Here is a 10,157-nt window from a genome sequence, read left to right as displayed (position 1 = left end):
TTGGACTTAAGTTTTGTGCATGGTGATAGACATGGATCTATTTTCATTCTTCTACAGATTGACATCCAGTTTTGCCAGCATAATTTGTTGAAGATGATCTTTTTTATCCATTGTATGCTTTTAGCTCCTTTATCGAAAATCAGGTGTTCATAGGTTTGTGGGTTAAAGTCCGGGTCTTCTTTACATTCCGTTGGTTGACTTCTCTGTTTTTATGTCAATACCAAGCTGTTTTCAATACTGTAGCTCTGTAATAGAGTTTGAAGTCAGGGATGGTAATGCCTCCAGACAATCCTTTATTGTATAAGATTGTTTTGGCTATCCTGAGTTTTTTATTTTTCCATATAAAGTTGATTATTTTCTTCTCAAGGGCTGTGAAGAATTTTGATGGGATTTTGATGGGAATTGCATTGAATCTATATATTGCTTTTGGTAAAATTGCCATTTTTACTATGTTGATCCTCCCAATCCAAGAACAAGTGAGATCCTTCCATTTTCTGGTGTCCTCTTCAATTTCTTTCTTAAAAGACTTAAAGTTCTTGTCAAAGAGATCTTTCACTTTCTTGATCAGAGTTACCCCAAGATATCTTATGCTATTTGTGGCTATCGTGACAGATTTGTGGCTATCGTGACAGGTGATGCTTCTCTGATTTCCCTCTCTTCTTCCTTATCCTTAGTGTATAGGAAGGCACCTCTTTCTTAGAGTTGATCTTGAATCCTGCCACATTACTAAAGGTGTTTATCTGCTATAGGAGTTCTTTGGTAGCGTTTTTGTGGTCGCTTATGTATACTATCATATCATCTGCAAATAACAAATTTTCACTTCTTCCTTTCGAATATAAATCATCTTGATCCCCTTATGTTGTCTTATTGCTATTGCTAGAACTTCAAGCACTATATTGAAGAGGTATGGAGAGAAAGGACAGCCTTGTCGTGTTCCTGATTTTAGTGTGATGGCTTTGAGTTTTTCTCACTTTAATTTAATGTTTGCTGTTGGCTTGCTGTAAATAGCTTTTATTATATTTAGGTATGACCCTTGTATCCCTAATCTCTCCAGGACCTTTATCATAAAGGGGTGTTGGATTTTGTCGAATGCTTTTTCAGCATCTACTGAAATGATCATATGGTTTTTTTCTTTCAGTTTATTATATGATGGATTACATTGATAGATTTCCCTATGTTGAACAACCCCTCTATCTCTGGAATGAAGCCTACTTGATCATAATGGATAATTTTTTTTTCATGTATTCTTGGATTTGGTTTGCCAGTATTTTTTGAGAATTTTAGCATCACTGTTTAGGAGTGAGATTGACCTGTAATTCTCTTTCTTGGTTAAGTCTTTGTGAGGTTTTGGTATCAGGGTGACTGTAGCTTCATAAAAGCTATTTGGCAGTGACTCTTCTGTTTCTATATTGTGAAATACCTTCAGGAGTATAGGTATTAGGTCTTCTTGGAAGTTCTTGTAGAATTCCACATTGAAACCATCTGGTCCTGGGCTATTTTTGGAAGGGAGGTTTTGGATAACAGCTTCTAATTTTTTGCAACTAACAGATCTATTGAGATTGTTCGCCTGGTCTTGGTTTAGCTTTGGTATATGGTACTTATCTAAAAAAATGTCCATTTCTTTTGCATTTCCAATTTTTTGGCATATAGGCTTTTGTAGTAAGATCTAATGATTCTCTGAATTTCCTGTGTGTCTGTGGTTATGTCCCCTTTTTCATTTTTGATCTTATTTATTTGAGTGTTCTCTCTCTGTCGTTTAGTTAGTTTGGATAAGGGTTTGTCGATCTTGTTAATTTTCTCCAAGAACCAACTTTTTGCTTCATTGATTCTTTGGATTGTTTTCTGTCTTTCTAGTTTGGTGATTTCAGCCCTGAGTTTGATTATTTCCAGTCTTCTACTCCTCCTGGGTGCGTCTGCTTCTTTTTTTTTTCTAGAGCTTTAAGGTGTGCTGTTAAGTCCCCATTGTATGGTTTCTCTGTTTTCTTATGTGGGCACTTAGTGCTATGAACTTTCCTCTTAACACTGCTTTCATACTTTCCCATAGATTTGAGTATGTTGTCTCTTCAATTTTATTAAATTCACGGAAGATTTTTATGTTTTTCTTAATTTCTTTCTTGACCCAGGTGTGGTTCAGTAGTTGACTATTCAATTTCCATGAGTTGGTCGGCTTTCTGGGGGTAACATTGTTGTTGCCTTCTAATTTTAATCCATGCTGATCTGATAAGACACGGGTGGACACTGATTTTTTTTTTGTATCTGTGGAGGTTTTCTTAGTTACCAAGTATTTGTTTAATTTCAAGAAGGTTCCATGAGAAGAAGGTGTAGTCTTTCCTATGTGAGTGGAGTGATCTAGAGATGTCTGTTAAGTCCATTTGCTTCATTACCTCTAATAATTCTCTTATTCTCTATTAGGTTTCTGTCTGATTGACCTGTCCATTGATGAGAGAGGTGTGTTGATGTCTCCTACAACTAGTGTGTGTGTGGTTTGATGTCTGCCTTGAGTTTTAGCAATAATTCTTTTACATAAGTGGGTGCTTTTATATTATGGGCATAGATATTTAGGATTGAGACTTCATCCTGATGAATTTTCCTGTTATGAGTATAAAAAGTCTCAACCTCTTCTGATTGATTTTGTTTGAAGTCAGTTTTGTTAGAAATTAGTATGGCCACTCCTGCTTGATTCTTAGGCCCGTTTGCTTGAAAAACTTTTTCCCAACCCTCTAGTCTGAGTAGATGCCTGTCTTTGTGGTTGAGATGTGTTTCTTGTAAAACAGCAGAATGTTGGATCCTATTTTCGTATCCAATATCTCAGCCTGTGCCTTTTTTTTTTCTTTTTTTTTCTTTTATTTATTTTTTATTCTTTTAATTAAAATTTCCACCTGCTCCCCGTTTCCCATTTCCCTCCCCTCCTCCAAAATATTGCCCCCACCCCCCACTCCCCTCCCCCTATCCCCACTCCTCTTCTCCTACCCCCACACCATTCCCCCTCCCTCTCGATACTGAAGAGCAGTCCAAATTCTCTGCCCTGCGGGAAGACGAAGGTCTTCTATCTACGTCCAGGAAGGTGAGCTTCTAAACAGGCTAAGCTCCCACAAAGCCAGTTCATGTATTAGGATTGAAACCTAGTGCCATTGTCCTTGGCTTCTCATCAGTCTTCATTGACCGCCATGCTCAGAGAGTCCGGAATCAACCCATGCTTATTCAGTCCCAGACTAGCTGGCCTTGGTGGGCTCCTAATAAATCAGTTCCACTGTCACAGTGGGTGGGTGCATCCCTCGTGGTCCTGATTTTTTGCTCTTGTTCTCCCTCCTTCTGCTCCTCATTTGGACCTTAAGAGCTCAGACCGTTGCTCCAAATTGAGAATCTGTCTCTACCTCGATCCAAGATCCAGTAATACCACTATTGGGAATATATTATTATTCCCAATGATTATTATAATGTGAGGGTTTTTTTTGACTCATTCTATTCGGTATTCTCTATGCTTCTTGAACTATTATAAGAATATCCTTTTCTGAAGTTCATTGAATATATTTTTGGGCCTTTGAGCTGCAATTTATCTTCTTCTTCTAACCCTATTATTTTTATGTTGGGTCTCTTTATTGTGTCCCTGATTTCCTAGATGTTTTGTGATGAGATATTTTTAGATATGCTGTTTTCGTTGAACAGTGTGTTTATTTTCTCTATATTGTCTTCAGCATCTGAGATAGTTTCTTCTATCTTTTGTATTCTGTTGGTTATGCTTGCTTTTCTCTGTAATCTCTGTTTGTTTACCTAGATTTTCCATATCCAGATGGCCCTTGTTTCTTGTTTTCTTCATTACCTTCATTTTAGTTTTCAAGTCTTGAACTGTTTCCATTATCTGTTTGATTGTTTTTTCTTGGTTTCCTAGGGTATCTTTTCGGGATCATTTCTTCAACCTTTTTGTTATTCTTCTCATCCATTTCTTTAACGGAGTTTTTCACATCCTGTTTAAGGGACTCTATCATTTTCATAATGTCTATTTTTTCTATTTCTTCTGCATAAGTGTGTTCCAGTCTTCCTGTTGTACGTTTATTGGATTCTGGTGTAATCATGCTTTTCAGGTTGGTGGAGGAAATTGTCTTCTCATTTCTTCCTTCCATTGCCTTCTGATGGATCTTCTGGTACAGAATCAGAGCCACTTGCTGGCCAGGGACATCTCAGAAAAATGGACTAGCTTGCTGTTTCCAAACTGAGTGAAACAAAGAAAATCCTGCCCGGTTGCACTCACCACACCATCCCAGAGCCTCAGCCCTCAAACAGTCTGAGCAGGGGTATTTTATGGCCTCACAGAAGGGAATGTGTTCCTGGGAGCAAGCTGGGATGGAATCGGATAAGAGAGGCAGTAACTGGGGAGAGAAGCTCCTGCAGAATGACCACAAAGTTTAGGGCGTTTGGTGGTGTCTGTGCTCCATTAATAGCATCGTCAACCATTCAGGAACACACTCAACTTGCTGATGGATCTACTCTTCAGAATCAGGACCACCTTCTGTTCAGGGAACTCACAGATAAGAGGACTAGCTTGCTGCTTGAAGATCAGTGAAACAAACAAAATTCCTTCCTGGCTGCCCTCACCTCCTGACTTTATTTCTTTTTTTTTTTTTTTTTTTTTATTTTTTTATTTTTATTCTTTTTTTATTAAAATTTCCACCTGCTCCCAATTTCCCATTTCCCTCCCCTCCTCCCAAATATTGCCCTCCCCCCACTTCCCTCCCCCTATCCCCACTCCTCTTCTCCTCCCCCCACTCCATTCCCCCTCCCTCTCGATACTGAAGAGCAGTCCAAATTCCCTGCCCTGCGGGAAGACCAAGGTCCTTCTATCTACGTCCAGAAAGGTGACCGTCCAAACAGGCTAAGCTCCCACAAAGCCAGTCCATGTATTAGGATCGAAACCTAGTGCCATTGTCCTTGGCTTCTCATCAGTCTTCATTGACCGCCATGCTCAGAGAGTCCGGAATCAACCCATGCTTATTCAGTCCCAGACCAGCTGGCCTTGGTGGGCTCCCAATAAATCAGTTCCACTGTCACAGTGGGTGGGTGCATCCCTCGTGGTCCTGATTTTTTGCTCATGTTCTCCCTCCTTCTGCTCCTCATTTGGGCCTTAAGAGCTCAGACCGTTGCTCCAAATTGCGACTCTGTCTCTACCTCGATCCATCGCCAGATGAAGGTTCTAAGGTGATATGCAAGATATTCATCAGTATAGGATAGGGTCATTTCAGGTTCCCTCTCCTTAGTTGCCCAGGGTACAAGCTGGGGACATATTCCTGGACACCTGCGAACCCCTCAAGAGTCAAGTCTCTTGCCAACCCTAAGATGGCTCCCTTAGATAGGATATATACTTCGCTGCTCCCGTATCCATCCTTCCTATATCTCAACCATCCCAATCCTCCGAGCTCCTCCCATCCTCCCCTTCTCATATTTCTCATCCCATTTCCCCTTTGCCCCATGCCACCTCACCCACAAGTTCCCAGTTTTTGCCCTGGAATCTTGTCTACTTCCCCCTCTCCATGCGGATGACTATATGATTTTCTTTGGGTTCACTTTCTTATTTAGCTTCTATAGGATCACACATTATATGCTTAATGTCTTTTGTTTTATGGCTAGAAACCGATTATGAGAGAGTACATCCCATGTTCCTCTTTTTGAGTCTGGGATACCTCACTCAGGATAGTGTTTTCTATTTCCATCCATTTGCATGCAAAATTCGAGAAGTCATTGTTTTTTACTGCTGAGTAGTACTCTAATATGTATATATTCCACATTTTCTTCATCCATTCCTCCATTGAAGGGCATCTAGGTTGTTTCCAGGTTTTGGCTATTACAAACAATGCTGCTATGAACATAGTTGAACAGATACTTTTGTCATTTGATGTGGCATCTCTTGGGTATATTCCCAATAGTGGTATTACTGGATCTTGGGGTAGGTTGATCCCAAATTTCCTGAGAAATCGCCACACTGATTTCCAAAGTGGTTGCACACGTTTGCATTCCCACCAGCAATGAATGAGTGTGCCTCTTTCTCCACAACCTCTCCAGCAAAGGCTATCATTGGTGTTCTTGATTTTAGCCATTCTGACAGGTGTAAGATGGTATCTCAAAGTTGTTTTAATTTGCATTTCCCTTATCGCTAAGGAGGTTGAGCGTGACCTTAGGTGTCTTTTGGCCATTTGAATTTCTTCTGTTGAGAATTCTCTGTTCAGATCAGTGCCCCATTTTTTTATTGGGTTCATTAGCATTGTAAAGTTTAGTTTCTTGAGTTCTTTATATATTTTGGTGATCAGACCTTTGTCTGTTGCAGGGTTGGTGAAGATCTTCTCCCAGTCAGTGGGTTGCCTTTTTGTCTTAGTGACAGTGTCCTTTGCTTTACAGAAGCTACTCAGTTTCAGGAGGTCCCATTTATTCAATGTTGCCCTTAATGTCTGTGCTGCTGGGGATAAACGTAGGAAGTGATCTCCTGTACCCATATGTTGTAGAGTACTTCCCACTTTTTCTTCTATCAGGTTCAGTGTGTTCAGACTAATATTGAGGTCTTTAATCCATTTGGACTTGAGTTTTGTGCATGGTGATAGATATGGATCTATTTTCATTCTTCTACACGTTGACAACCAGTTCTGCCAGTACCATTTGTTGAAGATGCTCTCTTTTTTCCATTGAATACTTTTAGCTCCTTTATCAAAAATTAGGTGTTCATAAGTTTGTGGGTTAAAATCAGGGTCTTCTACTCGGTTCCATTGGTCGACTTCTCTGTTTTTATGCCAATACCAAACTGTTTTCAATACTGAGGCTCTGTAATAGAGTTTGAGGTCAGGGATGGTAATGCCTCCAGACGATCCTTTATTATATAAGATTGTTTTGGCTAATCTGGGTTTTTTGTTTCTCCATATAAAGTTGATTATTGTTCTCTCAAGATCTGTGAAGAATTTTGATGGGATTTTAATGGGGATTGCATTGAATCTATAAATTGCCCTTGGTAGAATTGCCATTTTTACTATGTTGATCCTCCCAATCCAAGAGCAAGGGAGATCCTTCCATTTTCTGGTATCCTCCTCAATTTCTTTCTTCATTGACTTAAAGTTCTTGTCAAATAGATCCTTTACTTCCTTGGTTAGGGTTACCCCAAGATATTTTATGCTATTTGTGGCTATCGTGAAGGGTGATGCTTCTCTGATTTCCATCTCTGCTTCCTTATCCTTTGTGTATAGGAGGGCAACTGATTTTTTGGAATTGATCTTGTATCCTGCAACGCTACTAAAGGTGTTTATCAGCTGAAGGAGTTCTTTGCTGGAGTTTTTTGGGTCGCTTATGTACACTATCATATCGTCTGCAAATAATGAAAGTTTAACTTCTTCCTTTCCGATTTGAATCCCTTTGATCCCCTTATGTTGTCTTATTGCTATTGCTAGAATTTCAAGCACTATATTAAAGAGGTATGGAGAGAGTGGACAACCTTGTCGTGTTCCTGATTTTAGTGGAATAGCTTTGAGTTTCTCTCCATTTAATTTGATGTTAGCTGACGGCTTGCTATAAATAGCTTTTATTATAGTTAGGAACGACCCTTGTATTCCTAATCTCTCTAAGACCTTTATCATAAAGGGATGTTGAATTTTGTCAAATGCTTTTTTAGCATCTAGTGAAATGATCATATGGTTTTTTTCTTTCAGTTTATTTATATGATGGATTACATTGATAGATTTTCGTATGTTGAACCAGCCCTGCATCTCTGGGATGAAGCCTACTTGATCATAATGGATAATTTTTCTGATGTGTTCTTGGATTCGGTTTGCCAGTATTTTATTGAGTATTTTTGCGTCGATGTTCATGAGTGAGATTGGCCTGTAGTTCTCTTTCTTGGTTGTGTCTTTGTGTGGTTTTGGTATCAGAGTAACTTCAGCTTCATAAAAGGAATTTGGCAATGACTTCTCTGTTTCAATATTGTGAAATACATTAAGGAGTATAGGTATTACGTCTTCTTGGAAGTTCTGGTAGAATTCTGCATTGAAGCCATCTGGACCTGGGCTTTTTTTGGTGGGGAGGTTTTTTATAACAACTTCTAATTCTTCGCGACTAACAGGTCTATTTAGATTGTTCACCTGGTCCTGGTTTAACTTTGGTATATGTACTTATCTAAAAAAGTGTCCATTTCTATAACATTTTCCAGTTTTGTGGCATACAGATTTTTGTAGTAAGATCTAATGATTCTCTGATTTCCTCTGAGTCTGTGGTTATGTCTCCCTTTTCGTTTCTGATTTTGTTAATTTGCGTATTCTCTCTCCGCCGTTTGATTAGTTTGGATAGGGGTTTATCAATCTTATTGATTTTCTCCATGAACCAGCTTTTTGTTTCATTGATTCTTTGGATTGTTTTCTGTGTTTCTATTTTGTTGATTTCAGCCCTCAATTTGATTATTTCCAGTCTTCTACTTCTCCTAGGTGAGTCTGCTTCTTTTTTTTCTAAAGCTTTCAGGTGGGCTATTAAGTCTCCAATGTGTGTTTTCTCCGTTTTCTTTAAGTGGGCACTTAATGCTATGAATTTTCCTCTTAGCACTGCTTTCATAGTGTCCCATAGGTTTGAGTATGTTGAGTCTTCGTTTTCATTGAATTCAAGAAAGACTTTAATTTCTTTCTTTATTTCTTCCTTGATCCAGGTGAGGTTCAGTAGTTGACTGTCCAGTTTCCATGAGTTCGTAGGCTTTCTGGGGATAGCATTGTTGTTGAATTCTAACTTTAATCCATGGTGATCTGATAAGACACAGGTGGTTACCGATATTTTTTTGTAACTGTGTAAGTTTGCTTTGTTACCGAGTATGTGGTCTATTTTCGAGAAGGTTCCATGAGCTGCAGAGAAGAAGGTATATTCTTTCTATTTGGGTGGAATGTTCTATAGATGTCTGTTAAGTCCATTTGATTCATTACCTCCCTTAATCCTCTTATTTCTCTGTTAGGTTTCTGTTTGATTGACCTGTCCATTGGTAAGAGAGGAGTGTTGAAATCTCCTACTATTAGTGTGTGTGGTTTGATGACTGCCTTGAGTTTTAGTAACGTTTCTTTTACATAAGTGGGTGCTTTTATATTAGGGGCATATATATTCAGGATTGAGATTTCATCCTGGTGAATTGTTGCTGTTATGAGTAAAAAATGTCCATCTCCATCTCTTTTGATTGATTTTAGTTTGAAGTCAACTTTCTTAGAAATTAGTATGGCCACACCTGCTTGTTTCTTAGGTCCGTTTGCTTGATAAACCTTTTCCCAGCCCTTTACTCTGAGTAGATGTCTGTCTTTGTGGTTGAGGTGTGTTTCTTGTAAGCAGCAGAATGTTGGATCCTGTTTTCGAATCCAATCTCTTAGCCTGTGCCTCTTTATAGGTGAGTTGAGTCCATTGATATTAAGTGATATTAATGACCAGTGGTTGTTAACTCCGGTCATTTTTCCTTTCTTTCTTTCTTTTCTTTGGTAGTAGAGTTTGTGTGTTTCCCTTCTTCAAGTTGTGCTGGTGAAGGGTCTTTAGATGTCTGAGTTATTGTGGGCATTGTTGGACTCCTTGGTTTGTGATTTTCCTTCAATTACTTTCTGAAGGGCTGGATTTGTGGCTACGTATTGTTTAAATTTGTTTTTATCCTGGAAAACTTCGTTTTCTCCATTTATAGTGAACGAAAGCTTGGCTGGGTAATTTACTTGAGAGTTACCTTTGTAGCTCTTAATATTCTTTCTTTATATTCTATGTATTGTGTTTGATTATTATAATGTGAGGGTTTTTTTGATTCATTCTATTCGGTATTCTCTATGCTTCTTGAACTATTATAAGAATATCCTTTTTTGAAGTTCATTGAATATATTTTTGGGCCTTTGAGCTGCAATTTATCTTCTTCTTCTAACCCTATTATTTTTATGTTGGGTCTCTTTATTGTGTCCCTGATTTCCTGGATGATTTGTGATGAGACATTTTTAGATATGCTGTTTTCGTTGAACAGTGTGTTTATTTTCTCTATAGTGTCTTCAGCATCTGAGATAGTTTCTTCTATCTTTTGTATTCTGTTGGTTATGCTTGCTTTTCTCTGTAATCTCTGTTTGTTTACCTAGATTTTCCATATCCAGATGGCCCTTTTTTCTTGTTTTCTTCATTACCTTCATTTTAGTTTTCAA

This window comes from Chionomys nivalis, unplaced genomic scaffold (assembly GCF_950005125.1).
Source record: "Chionomys nivalis unplaced genomic scaffold, mChiNiv1.1 scaffold_28, whole genome shotgun sequence".
In the NCBI taxonomy this organism is placed as follows: Eukaryota; Metazoa; Chordata; class Mammalia; order Rodentia; family Cricetidae; genus Chionomys; species Chionomys nivalis.
This window is presented reverse-complemented; position numbering follows the sequence as displayed.